The sequence below is a fragment of the Rhinolophus sinicus genome, linkage group LG12 (genome assembly GCF_036562045.2).
Source record: "Rhinolophus sinicus isolate RSC01 linkage group LG12, ASM3656204v1, whole genome shotgun sequence".
Taxonomy (NCBI): Eukaryota; Metazoa; Chordata; class Mammalia; order Chiroptera; family Rhinolophidae; genus Rhinolophus; species Rhinolophus sinicus.
The window spans coordinates 9,202,722-9,216,300 of record NC_133761.1 but is presented as its reverse complement, the minus strand read 5'-3'; the positions used below and the strand labels follow the sequence as shown (position 1 = coordinate 9,216,300).

The following is a 13,579-nucleotide window of genomic DNA, read 5'->3' as shown; positions in this document are numbered from 1 at the left end:
CTGCATACCTGCCTGCCTCATTTCCTCAGTTCACTGAGATCTCTGCTCAGATGTCCTCTGACCACCCCCTCTGACACAGATTCCTCCACTGCTCATTTTCTGTCATTATCGATAGTCTTTCTGACTTGCTGATATCCTTACAGATTGGGTGACTTTTTGCCTCCTCCATCAGAAGAGAAGGCCTGTGAGGAAAGAGGCATCGTGTTTTTCATTTGGGTAGCCACAGAACCCACAACTTTCTGCAGTTGGTGTACTCGGTAAATATTCCACTGGATGAAGTCTTTTCTGGTTAGAAATAAGATATGTCTGACATACCTTAGAAGGTATGTTCTGAGCCTGATGTCTCTGGTGACCCTGACCAAGAGACCCCCAAATCCACTTTCTGGAAAGCTCCAGATACGTTCTGAAGAGCAGGAGCACCAGACCAGGGTTTAACGTCCCAAAGTGAATACTTTGAAAGAGAAGGCATAGGTGACTGGATGATTTCTCTTGCATTTGTTTGAAAATCAGCACTTAGTTCTTTTTTCTCCCTTTTGCTCCTGAGCGCCAGACAAGGAATCCCAGATGCAGTGTCTTTGTATCAGCCAGACCAGGGTTCGCATCTGTGATGATTTAAAAACAAAGTGACCCCATTCCTTGACATTCTCATTGAAAGACAGGGTCGATGTCCTTTCCTTAAGTCTTGTGACGGCTTCAAGCAGTAGAGTCACAAAAGGTCATGGAGCCCCCACTGGGCTTCCTTGGGACACTCATTGTGGGGAAGCACTGAGGTGGCCATGCTGAAGAAGTCACCTGTAGGTGTTGTGGTCTGTGGTCTCAGCTGAGCTCACAGCCAGCACCCAAGTTGGCCGACAGCCATGCGAGCTGCCATCTTGGATGTTTAGACAATTTGCACTTTCCAATGACCACAGCCCAGCTGACATTTGACTACTAGGCCATGGGAAACCCCAAGTGATAACCAAATTAGTGGAAATTCGTCTCTAGTGCTGGTAATAGACCAAGCCCCGTTTCTCTATGGTTTTTGAGTCTTTTTATTTTGGGGGCATTAATTAGTGATTCCTTGAGAGATGTCAGCCGTGAGCAGAAGGGGTCTGGGCAGTAAGCAGAAGGTTGACGGAGGAGACCTGGGCCACATCTAGTGGATCAGAAACATCAGAGAGCAGAAACATCTAGTGGAGCAGAAACATAAAGAAGCATCAGAATGCCAGCAGGTTTGAGGCTAAGCTGTTACATGGAGGACCCCATTTAGTCAGTGTAGCCACCCAGAGTGTTAGGATGTTGTCCCTCATTTGAAAAGTGAGCCTCCTTCAGGACCAGAGAGGTTAAGTCTCTTGCTCAAAGTCACACAGCTTTATTCATCAACTTAGTCCACCAAACACAGAGCCTGTCGTCTTAGCCACAGTGCTATGCTGATCAGAGCCTGGGCAAAGACATGGAAATGAGTTCACAGGACACGGCAGCAAACCCTGGGCTCTCGGCACAGCTGTCCTTCTAGCCTTGCTAATGCCCCCTAACATTTTCTCATCTGAGTTTTCCCACCAATAAGGCTCTTCTGGCCTCCTCCTCTTCCAGGGTAAAACCCCAAACATTCTTCAAGGCCCAGCTCGAATGGGACACCTTCACCCTGTTCCTGCAGGGTGTTCCCTGCCTGGCTGCCTTCAGCCCCAGTGCATGGTCCTGGGGGGAGTTGGGCTGGCCCTCCACTGGTGCCGGGGCTCACTGCTGTCAGTCAGGCCTGTGACACTGAGTTTGAATCCCACCTCTGTGACTTCCAGCATGTGCCCTTGGGCAAGTTCCTTAGCTTTCCTGGACTTTACTTTTCTTACCTACGAAATGGAAATAACCTTACTGTCTACTTCCCGGGGTGGTCACGAATGTTCATTGTGTTTGCTCAGGTCATGTGGTAAAGGTTCCATGTTGTTTGTTATGATGTGAGAGGTCCTTGCTAAGTGTCTTCATGCTTCATGCCACTTAGTCCTCACAACTGCCCTCTGAGGTAGGTTCTTTTATCATCACCCCCAATTTACAGGTGAAACTGAGGGGAAGCCATATGCCCACACTGCAATGAGACGAAACTGGGCTCTAATCTTACCTTTCAAACTCCCCGCTCTTGATGGGATCCCAGTGGAAACCTTCCACGGACTGTGAGTTCTGAGGAGGTTTGGTCATGTACCAACCGCTTCAGGCATCCTTTAATTAAAGTCTTAATTTCCCACTCATTCTTGTCTAAGGGGTCTTTACCCTAATTTGTAGGGAGATGATGCTGGCACCAGTTTGCTCTCAGGAAAACATTCTTGTTTACACCATGCACGTTTCTACCAATAACAGGTTCCTCTCTGGCTCTTATGGGTGGTGAATTGCCAGCCCCACGATTGCCCGTTTATACAGTGAGCCAAAAAAATGGATCAGATTATCGGCCTTGGAAAGCTCAAGCAAACTCATAGGTAAAATCTGATCCCACTTCATTCCCCAATCCAAAGGATGTCAGGGTCACAGACGCCATTTCCCTTGGATGACTTGGCTGGTTGCGTTTCTTTCTGGTTGACGCGCTTGCTAGTCTCTAAAATGGCAGGCAAAGGAGAGCAGGCATTGCTGATGGCGGCCTTCATTTTTCCCTCAAGGTATTGACTTTTAAGAAATGTCCAAACCTGTAGGGAATTTTTATAAGAGTTTGTTGGAGCCAAACTGACGACAGTGTCTAGAAGTAAGATCTCAAATGCTCCAGGGAATGATACATTTGGAATTAAGGAGGGGAAACTAAGGAAGAGATATAAAGATGGGAGAAAGCAAGCTGAGGATTGCATTACAGGATAGTTAAGATTATGTGCGCCTGGAGGGTGGATACACTTCCGAGGGGTCTGAAAAAAAGGTATTTCAAAGATCTATTAACCTAGATGCACAAAACCAATAAACAGGGCTTGCTTAAGGCAAAGATAAACTTTGTACTAAAGAAGTTATAAGCCTGGGGCAGGACTACTCACCAGGACCTGCCCAGTTAGGAATTTATGATCAGATCACCCTGTGAGATTGCTTTCAGTCACTGGACTGGTCAGATTTATTACAGAGACTCTTTTTCATCTACAATGGGGGTGTCAGTAAAACTCTTTAAACAAAAAAAAATTGGATTCTACTTGCCAGAGATCATTCTGAGTAAATAGAGCAATGTCCACCACCAAGGTGAACTCTCTCCCCACACCTGGGCAGCCCCCTCGAGAAGGTTGGGGCTCCTCAGGGTGGAGAGTGGGCAGGGCCCCATTTTGACCTCATGGTGGAGCTCTTCCTGTCCAGGTGTGGATCTGGTGAGAGGTGAGGGGCTCGGGGGAGACTCCAAGGTTAACTCATTGTCCCAGCTCACGGTGCAGACTGGGCAGCGAGTGCCACCTTCGGGACTGAAGCCATAAGCTTGGCTGGAAGTTGGCCTTCACTTTCAGCCACAGCAGAGGAATCCTAACTGTGATGGAGAAAGATATTGGGTCAGGGGTTGGAAGAAGGAGCTAAAATTATCGAGGGCTTACTCTGTGTCAAGCACTGAGCAAGATTCTTCAAATATTTGAGGGATTTTCTAAGCATCTACTCTTGCCAACTTTGAATTTATTTCCATTGTCCTCGGAGAACGTGTTCTATGTGATTTCAATCCTTTGAAATGTATTGAGACTTCTCTTCTGGCTCAGCATATGGTCTGTCTTGTGGAATTCTGCACGTGCCCTTGACAAGAATGTGTACTCTGCAGGTTTGGGTTAGTGTGTTCCGTAGAGAGCAATTGTGAAAGGCCTCGTACTCTGCCTGGCATAGAACCGAATTCACTCTGCAGGGCTCCCAGAGGAGGGGAAAGGGGAAACATCCATGTGGTGAGAAGGCCATACCCCCAGAGGCAGACACGATGCCAACTTGTCCTCTCTGTAGCCCAAATAAAAAGAAAAGGTCAAGAACTCTAAACAGGCCTCTGAGGCCAAGAGAAAAACGTCCAGGGATTTGCTCAAGAGAGGGCAAATTTACCCTCGGAAATGAGGAAAGTAGCTGTGCGCAGTAAAACTCTCTTCTGAGCTGGCCTCTCCCTTTTCCTCGGGCATTCAGCAAACATTTATCAGAGACTGCCTCATCCGAGTTGCTGTTCTACATGCTGGAATATGAGAATTCAACATTTTCCCTGCCCTGTCAGAATCTGCAGGCCCCGAGAGAGTACAGATAATGAAACAGGCAAGTACACCTAGCAGGGTTAGGGTGGTGATTGGAAACGTCTGTATGTATCAGAATAGAGTCGCTCTTGCTTCGTTTCTTCCTTTCTCTGTCTCCAGTACACAGATGTGCAGATAAGACAGGACCTCCACCGGGAAGCTGAAAGGTGGAGACAACAGGGCGCTGGCTGTAAACCTATTAGGAACCTTTAGGAAAGAATTTCATGAAAGGCAAGGGACTTGTGAGTTTCTAGAGCCTGGCACGCCAGGACCAGAGAGCTTTGGAACTTTTTTTTTTTTTTTTTTGGTGCCATGGACTCTTGACAAACTGGGGAAGCTATGGAGGCCTTTTCAGAATAGTGCTTCTAAAACGGATATAATAACACACTCAGGATTACAAAGGCAGCCAATTAGGTTGAAAATGCAGCTCTATGCACTGCCTGCCTTCCTCCCCCGAGAGGGGGACCTGGAAGTTTATGGAGTAGTGGAGAGATACTTCACAGACAAGGAAAAGAGTCTTTTCTGAGGTTTATTTTTTCTGTATTTATGGAATTTCGGTTACCTCCAAGGAGGGCTTGATGGGAGGTTTTACTTTCAAATAGGTGTAGGCAGTAAAAGACGGTCTTCGCCTGCCTTTGGTGAACTCATGGCTTCTGTTTCTGTTCTCACCAGGCTGTGTGTCCAAACTTCTACAAAACAGCCACATTGACTTGGCTGAATTTTTTTAAACTTTTTAATTTCCCTTGTTTTTTGCTGGATGGAGGGAGGATAATGAACTGGCAAGGTCGGTGAGGTGGTGGGGAGGTTGGGGTAGGTGGGGAGAGTTAAAGACTGACTTGATGAGAGAGAGACCTGGGGTTTGGTGATCCTGGGTGGGTCTTCCGTAGCCTTTGTTAGGTTTGGGAACCCTAGTTGGGAGTTCACCAAACAGAGCGTGCAGCCCAGGAGGGTGGAGTGACTGTGAGAGCTGAAGAGAAGCCTGAGGTTCAGGGAGGACCTATGTTATATTCTCTCAGGTGGCAGGGGTTGTGGGCCTTGTCAGACACCAGTAATGCAGCCACTTTGTTTATATTGCTTGTCCGCATGACCATCCTAAGACCTGGGGATCCCCATTCTAAGTGAGACAACGGACACTCGGCATAGTTAATCCCAGGCCTCCCAGCTCCAGCTAGAAGTGGTAGAGCTAAGATCTGATTTCACGAAATCCCAGGCTCCAAGATCTTTGTTTCCATTGCCACATGCCCAGCCGCCACCCTACAGCTTAGAGGCCCTGGGTGCAGCTTCTGAAATCAAGTTGCCCAGGTTCAAATCCCAGCTCCACTCCCAAATAGCAAGCACCGTGATCTGAGGTAAGTTCCTCACCCTTAGGTTCCTCATCTCTAAAATGGGATGATTTTATCTCCTCGAGACAGTGTGGTCCAGAAACGCGAGGAGCACGTGTGTCTGACATGGAAGTGCCCCTTAAGTGTTGGTCACCAGGCTTCTTCCAGGAGGGATGTTAGGGGGTCCCTGGTGTGCGAGCACTCCTCTGTGTACTCCTCTGACTGCTAGGCATTCATGAGTTTGTTTTTCTGGAACAAAGGTTGCCCTGGTGTTCTGGAGTGACCCGGGAGGGCTGAGATTATTGTACAACCCTGCACGCTGGGCCAAGTTCTGCACTCACCTTGAAGGCCTGCTAAGTCTGTGCCGCTGTGCTGCTTCAGCCTGCTTTCTCGCTCTGGAAAAGCCTGACCTTTATTCAGAATTATCGTCCATTCCCCACGTCACCCAGCACGCTCATTCACCCACTCCCTCCCCCAGCATGCCCTTTGTTTTCTCATCTGGGCAGATAATGGGGGCAGCAGTGGTTCCAAGACACTTGTTTATCCTTCATGTCTTTCTGTGTCCTACTAACACTCTGTCCCCAGTGATGCTTCTCAGATGCTAGAGAGATACAGTGTGAAGGTGACAGAGGGCAGGATGGCATGTCGAACAGTTTGGGCCTAACCCTGGCCGTGAACTCAGTGTGGTTGGTCCAGACAACCCCTCTGCTTAAGGGTCCTTGTTGGTATAACACGTAATATTACATATCCATATGTATCCATAATATACTATATAATAACTGCATCAGATTGTGAGGATTAAATGGTTCGATAACCCACAGAAACACATCGTAAGCCCTCAATGCTAGTCATTATTAATCAATGCTGTCATTATTAGCAGTCACAGGAAAACAGGGAGTATCCTCAATTGAGGCTTTGAGGCCTCTGGTCTCAGTTGTCCCATTGTCAAGTAGGGTTGCCGATCGCTGCCCTAGCGAGTTTGTGAGAATCAAGATATAAGAGGGACTTGGGGAGCCTGGGGTGGGGGGTGTCAAGAATTGGACAGATCTCTCTTCTTCTCTGCTCAGCCTGTACCTGAGCTTTTGGCCTGGGGTGGCATCTACCCTCCGCCATCTCACCTGTGGGGGCTGGAGGTTGTCTTTTTCTGCACTGAAGCCAGGATTGCCTAGATGGTGCTTGGCCTGGGGTATGCACACAGCAAACACCTATTATTGAAAGATGATAAAAGATGTGGCGTGCCTGCCACCCAATCGATTCGCATTCAATAGTTGTGTTGCAATGTCTGATCTAAACCAGGAATCAGCCACCTATGGCCTGTATGCCAAGACTGGCCCACCGCCTGATTTTATAAATAAAGTTTTATTGGAACACAGCTATTCCTTTACTTATTGTCCAGGGCTGCTTTCCCGCTACAGTGGTGGAGTTGAGTCCTTGTGAGAGAAACATAGCCTATAATATATATAGTCTTTGACTTTTTACCATGAATCGTTGTGGCGCTTGCTCTGACTGTCAAAATGGCCTTGTCCAGAGGTAACCACGGATTTCATTTTCCCCTGATGGCAGGTGTGTGGGCAGTTACACGTTGAAAAGGAGCTAGCTTGAGGTCCGTTTTCTGATGCCTTCTCTAAAATATTTCGTTTTCCCTCTGCCGCTCTAATTCCATCATAGTATTCTGGCATGGTCAGAGCGGACTTTTCTGTGTTTTTGCTCTCGTATGTAAGGTGGTGTTACTTTCATTTCTTTGTAAAAAGAAACTCAAGCCACCTGGCAGTTGTCGCCTTGTATCTTCACAAGGGATTGGCCATGTATCCTGCGACACGTCGAGGCCCAGGGCATCTCACAGGAGATGAGTCACGATAAAAAAGCGTGCCCCGTTAGACACAACTTACCATCTGGTATCAGTGGGTAGGACACTGACGAGGAGCAGGAGGGCGTCACTGTGTCTGGGGAACCAAGGACGAGTACATCGTTTTCTGATTCACTCTTCCATTGTTAGGAACCGAATGACCTCAGAACCTCAGTGAGCCTCAGTTTTTCAATCTGTCAAATGGCAACAAAGACCAAATAACATAACGTATCAGATGCCCGGAACATAGTACCTACTCAGCTATTTTTATAATATTTCTGTTTGGGGCAGAGATATTCAAAGATCTCTTTCTGTGTTGACACTCCCTTTGGTAGTCAGTTCCCACAGTTGGGCCGCTCGGGACCTTGGTTGTGTGTATGTGTGTCGGGGGTGGTGGTGGTGGTGAATGGGATCTTCCTGGAGTGACCAGCATTTCTCAAGTACTCTGAGGTCCACTGTGCCAGCTGAGCAGCGCAGGCTGGGCTGCTTTCCCGTGACCACTTCACAGTCAGCAGATCCTTTTCTTTTCTTCCCTCCAGAAGGACCAAACAACAGGCTCCCTGGTTCCTAAGCCCCAGTGAGAGGACTACCCAGGAACCACTAAAGGCTGAGTTCACCACGGTGAGTGCATCCTTGTGACCGAGACAGGAGCTCATCGCGGGGCTGGCAAAGGTGCAAGCTGCCAGCCAGGACGTCCAGGTAGAGAGCCTGGTCCCTTCTGTTTTGTTTATGGCTTAGAACAGCCCCTGGAATGGAGCAAGCGCTTCGCAAACGTTTGTTGGTAGGAGGAATGGGCATCCCTTGTGAATGACACACTGCCTACAGCCCTGAGAGGCTCAGCCTCGTGTGCCTCTTAGACTGTGATGCCCATGAGGGCAGCAGGTGAGCTCCAGACTGAGGGCCAGAGCACAGGGCATCCCTGCCTGACCCTCCCCAGGCCCCTGTTATGGCCTGTCCTGTCTTCTCATCACTGAGTCTACTGCCCACCCCCCCACCGCCCCCGTACCCAGGGCTCATCCCACAGTGGTCCCTAGCCTGGCCCTGAGAGATGCAAGAAGCCAGCCAACACGCCTCAGGCCCACCCACGTCTAGATCTCCAGGGAGTGTTGAGCTGTGGTCCATTGGCCGGATTTGCTGGGTGGACTATTTTCGTAAGGACTTTGAGCTAAGAACAGTTTTTACATTTCCAAAGGGTTGAAAAAAAAAGAATATGCAACAGAGACCATTTGGCCAGCAAAGCCTAAAATATTAACTCTCTGGCCTTTCCAGAAAAGGTTCGCTGACTCCTGGTCCAGACAGTCCTCCAGAATCACAGCCAGTGGTTCCAACTGTGTGCACACAGATGCATTTCTCTTTTCAATGATGGGGCAGGTATGCTCATCATCCCATGTAGAGATGGGGAAACTGAGGCTGACAGAGGGTCATTCACTTGCCTGAGAATCTAAGGAGTGGCAGAGCCAGGCACGCTGGCCACAGACTCGATGCCTTGTAACCCGGTGCCATTTTGTCTGTGGCAATGGTCGTGCTCCAGCTTTAGGACCCACCCACGCTCTCTGCCATCCTGGAGCCCTCATCATGGGGATGAGCTTCAGAAAATATTGCCCCCTCCCCTGCCCCCATCAGTTTCTACCCTCTTGTGACCGTAGCCAGTGACCAGCTGTTCTGCACCCCGGCTTCTCCAAAGGCCAGCACCCCCAGAATGATTTCTGTCCTGCGGGGTGCTGACAGGGCTTTGGTGGCTCCTGGATTCCTGCTCCCTCCTGCTCCCCTGAGACTGGACACTACTCTTTGTGCCAGCCCGGCAGTTGTTACCGTCTTTGGACCATTGGGGTCCCTTCCCGGGGCATCCCTGTGACCCCCTCCTCTCTCTTCCCCAGCCCATCCCATCCCTCCAATAAGGATTTGGATTCCTGATACATGGCAGGAGTGGGGTTGGGGGTGGGGTGTAGTCTACTCCTGATCTGCCCCGGCCTCTCTGTAGCCTCAGGGCTGAGGCTGAGACCCTCCCATCCTGGGAGCAGGGGCCTGGGCCCTGGGTTTAGAGCATCGCAAAGGACTGTGCCAGAGGCTTGGAAACTAGGGGAAACGCTGCCCTTCAAGGCTGAGTGGGTCGGATGGCGCCTCTGTCATCAACGGGCCCGGCACCTGGGAGCAGGTGGCGGGTGACAGTGGAAAGACAGCTGCCAAGGGGAACAGAGAGCTTCTCAAATCACCCTGTCCCCTCCCACCGCACCATCAGGGCTTTGACAGAAACTGCCCTTTCGGTGGTGGGTCCTCTGCCCGGGGCTGCAAATCACTGCATGTGGCCTGAAGACAAAGAGGCCATTTTCTAGCTGTGTGATCTTGGGCTGGTTACTCAGCACTCTGCACCTCCTGTTCCCCCCTTTTCAAAGGGTGATGATGAAAACTACCCGGTGAGCTCTTCTAGTAGCGATAATACGGTTCCTGGCACATAGTAGGTGCTCAGGGTGAAACTGCCTTCTGCAGGCTCCCCTTCCCCAGCCAACTCTTTGTGACGAGCAAGCTGGCATCACCTGACTTCCTGCCCGTGCACCTTAAGGATGACCTCTCTATTGCCATCTGCTCAGACCTCCCACTCCCCAGAGATCAAAGGCCACTTGGGCAGGGATGTGTTGTACCTACCTGGCGGTCATCCAGCAAGAGTGTGCGGCTACACCTCCTGGTGAATTTCTGTGGGGCAGTTACTTGCCAACATTCGCCAGCAGTTGCTGTCTAGAAAGCAAGCGTTTCTACCCTTTTCCCATTAATTTCACAAAACGTATATCCCTCTTTGCCTTTACAACAGCTCCGTGAGGGAGCCTTTACCCCGTTTTACAGCTGAGGGCACTCAAGCTCTGAGATGAAGTGACTTGCCCAAGGTCACCCAGCTCATCAGGCCGTCTCACGCACATTCCTGCTCGCTCCTGCTTCCCCAGTGATGCAGAGTTGTGAGCTCCTCCTGGGGCTTCCCGGGAAGGATGCTTTCAAGGGCACTTGGGAACTGAGGGTGTGTGGGAGAGCTCTAGGCCCAGGTCCGCCAGGAGAGGCCACTCAGGGGCCCAGCCAACAGGTTACATCTCTCCTCTGAGGCCTGAAGGGGCAGAGCACAAGTGAGGGATCAGGGACCTTCCCCAGGGTCGCTGTGGGCCACTTAACAATGGGAAGTGCCCTCCCTTGCTGCATGAACCGCCTCTGTTCACGCCTCCCTCTCCTCCCAGAAGCCATCCCTGACCGTTGGTCTACACTTTCTATGGGAATCACGCTGATCTTGCAGCTATTTATGGAATTACATGTGTGCTTAAATAGAATGTTGATTACTTTTTGCTTGTTCCCAAAGTGACTTATAATCACCATAGAAAATTTAAATCAACAAAAATAACCAAAGTAACCCTTGTAAATACCCCATTCAAATATAACCAGTTCACATTTTGATGTATGTCTTCCACTGTATTTTCTATGCATATATATCTTTTACATATTTATTTATATCATATAAATCTATCTCTATCTATCTATCATCTACCATCTGTCATCTATCGATATTTAGGAAGTAGATTATAGTTTACATGCTGTTTCTTAAGTTGTTCTTTCAGTTAAAACTATGTCCTAAGCGTCCTTTTCTATAATTCAATATTCTCCTACAACAAACTTTGCGAATGGCTTCTTTTGGTTGTTCATATTCCCTGTCGTGTTATGTGGTGCTAGTTTTGCTTCCTTAATTTTGTCATACGTCCCTTAAGCGTCCGTATTCCCCAGCATGGTGCCAGTCCCAGGATAGGTGGGTTCAAGGTGATGGCAGTGTGGGGGCATGGTAAGGGAATGGGATTTGGGGTTGGCAGACCTCAGCCTGCAGATTCCTTAAATTTCCATTCCCTTCCTCCCTTCCTTCCTCCCTTCCTCCTTCCCTCCCTCCCTCCCTCCCTCCCTCCCTCCCTCCCTCCCTCCCTCCCTCCCTCCCTCTCCTTCCTTCCTTCCTTCCTTTTTTCCTTTCCCCCCTCTTATTTTCCCTTTCTCCATTCCTCCCTTCTTTCCTTCCTCTAACAAATGTTCTGCTAAATATTTTAAATACTTAGGCACATGTAAATGTATGTAAATACCATGTGAGAGCTTCCTCTGCCTTAAACTGGATGGAGTAATATACATAGTAACAGACCAGGTCCCCGGTCCCCTGGACTGGGCCTCTGGTGGGGGATCCAGACCAGATTAAATCAACAGATGAAGAATAAATATATAACTAAATGGTATTTAAGTCCACCAAGAGTAAACAAAGGGCTGAGAGAGAGAATAAAGGGGAACACGCTGGAGATGGGGGTCCAGCCAAGTCTTCTCTGCAGAGGTGACTGTCCTGCCACCACCTGGAGGAGCAGCTGCAGGGACAGCGGGGAAGATGAACAGACACGGGGCCTGAGATGGGAAACACTTGGGCTTAGTGGAGAAACTTAAGAAGGTGGGTGTGACCACAGGTAGTGAGGGTGGAGCAAGCTGCCCACAGGGAGGCTACGGATTCAGTTCTGCAGGAGCCAGGTGACGTGTTTGTGGGTTCCCATAGGGAGCTGCTTTTACGCTAAGAGCCATGGACTGTCGCGAACAGATATTTGGTGGGTGTTTAGCATTTTAAGGCCACTCTGGCTGCGTGTGGAGATTCATCTTTGGGTGGGAGGCGATAGTTGAAGCCTTTGGGACTTGGGAATATAAGAAGACAAGATTTATTTTGGAGGCTTGAAGGAGCTGCAAGGCCAAGGGCCCTGGCAAAATGTGGCAGAGATCAAAAAAGGAAATAACATGGATATCGGGGGAGTCCGGGAAGGGCTCACAGGTGGGTCCCTTCCCCCAAAGGATGCCTTCCTTCCCACTCTGCAGCCGCTGTAACCCAGAATTACCCAGAGCTGGTCGGGAGCTCAGGTGTGGTTAGATTCAGTCTTGTCACTTGCATTGTTAGAGGAGATTAAGACACAGCAAGGGGAGGTGGCTTGCCCAAAGTCACCCAGGTAGCAAGTGGTAGGCTGAGGACATGCTACAAGTCAGCTTCCTGAGGCCAGAGCTCTTTGTGCATCCCCCCCAGCCTGTTCCCTTGCAGGCTTCTCATAGTCACCTGTGTGTTTAATCTCACCGCCTAGAATTGGGCTCTGCAGCTTTTGTGAGGCACCACTGCCAGCTGTCCCAGGAGTGCCTTCACTCCATTCTCATGTCCCAGCTGGAGGAGATGTGCCTTCCAGTCCCTCCATAGCTGATGCCCCCCAGAGCTGTCACAGCGACCCCCCATTGGCCTGGAGAGCTACAGCAGTCACTGCCTTCTAAGGGTCAGCCCCCTAGGAAGGCAGGCAGATCCTTTAAGAAAGGCGTCCAGAGCTAGAGACGGGTTCTCCCCACCTCCCTGATCGTATCTGCATCCAGGCAAGTGGCCCATTGATTCTAGGACAGGTCCCATCACACCTCATCTCTGATCCAAGAGACACTTGCTCTCAATGTTTTCCCTCCTTTACACAGTTCTTTGGGGTCCAGCATCCCCTCAGGAAGACTGTGAAGACCATTTTATTCTACCATTCCCTCCTTCCTGCCATGGGCTCCTCATGAGACCCTCTGGAGGTGGCATGTCCTATCTGCAGAGTCAACTCCACTTTGCTGTCTAGACCAGTGGTTTCCAGCTGGATCTCTGGGACATTACGCTGAGGGGCTCCTGGGAAAGGTTGGCTGGACTGTTCTGCCAGACACTGTATTGGGAGAACCCATGGAAGAGTACCAAGAAGGGTTACATTTTTGTTTCATCTTTAGTAATAAAACCCCTGATTTTTCAATCAGTGAATGGTTGCCCAGAATAAAGACTGAATTTCTCAACCTTCCTTGCAGCTGGGTGTGGCCATGTGGCTAGTTTCTTATGAATGCAATACAAGCACAATTGTGTTCTTTGAAGAGTTCTTAAGGAGAGGGAAGGAGAGAACAGTTCCCCTTCCTTGTTCCTGCTAGCTAGGATGTAGAAGTGATGGTTGGTGCTTAAGCAGCTATCTTGAACCATGAGGTAGAACATAGACCAACAAGACTAAAGAAGGAACTCAAAAACTAGGCTGTTCCATGAGTCCTGAACTGTCTCTCTCTAGACTTCAGGTAAATGAGAAAAATGTATTTCTGTCTTGTCTGGCCAAATCTAGTCTTAAGGAATACAGCTACCTATGTTACTGTATCTCTGAAGCACAAGCCCCGTTGCATTTGCTTTTGGGAGCCATGATTCGTGCAAGGTA

At 49.4% G+C, this 13,579-nt stretch overlaps 1 long non-coding RNA gene across 13 annotated transcripts in view; it reads left to right on the top strand.

Annotated features, from left to right (window-relative positions):
* Positions 1-13,579, top strand: part of LOC109443383 (uncharacterized) — a 242,668-nt gene that overhangs the window by 217,750 nt on the left and 11,339 nt on the right. For all 13 annotated transcript variants that reach the window (XR_012490627.1, XR_012490619.1, XR_012490623.1 and 10 more), the window contains one exon: positions 7,883-7,964. This is a non-coding gene — a long non-coding RNA (uncharacterized LOC109443383). The remainder of the gene's footprint in view (positions 1-7,882; positions 7,965-13,579) is intronic.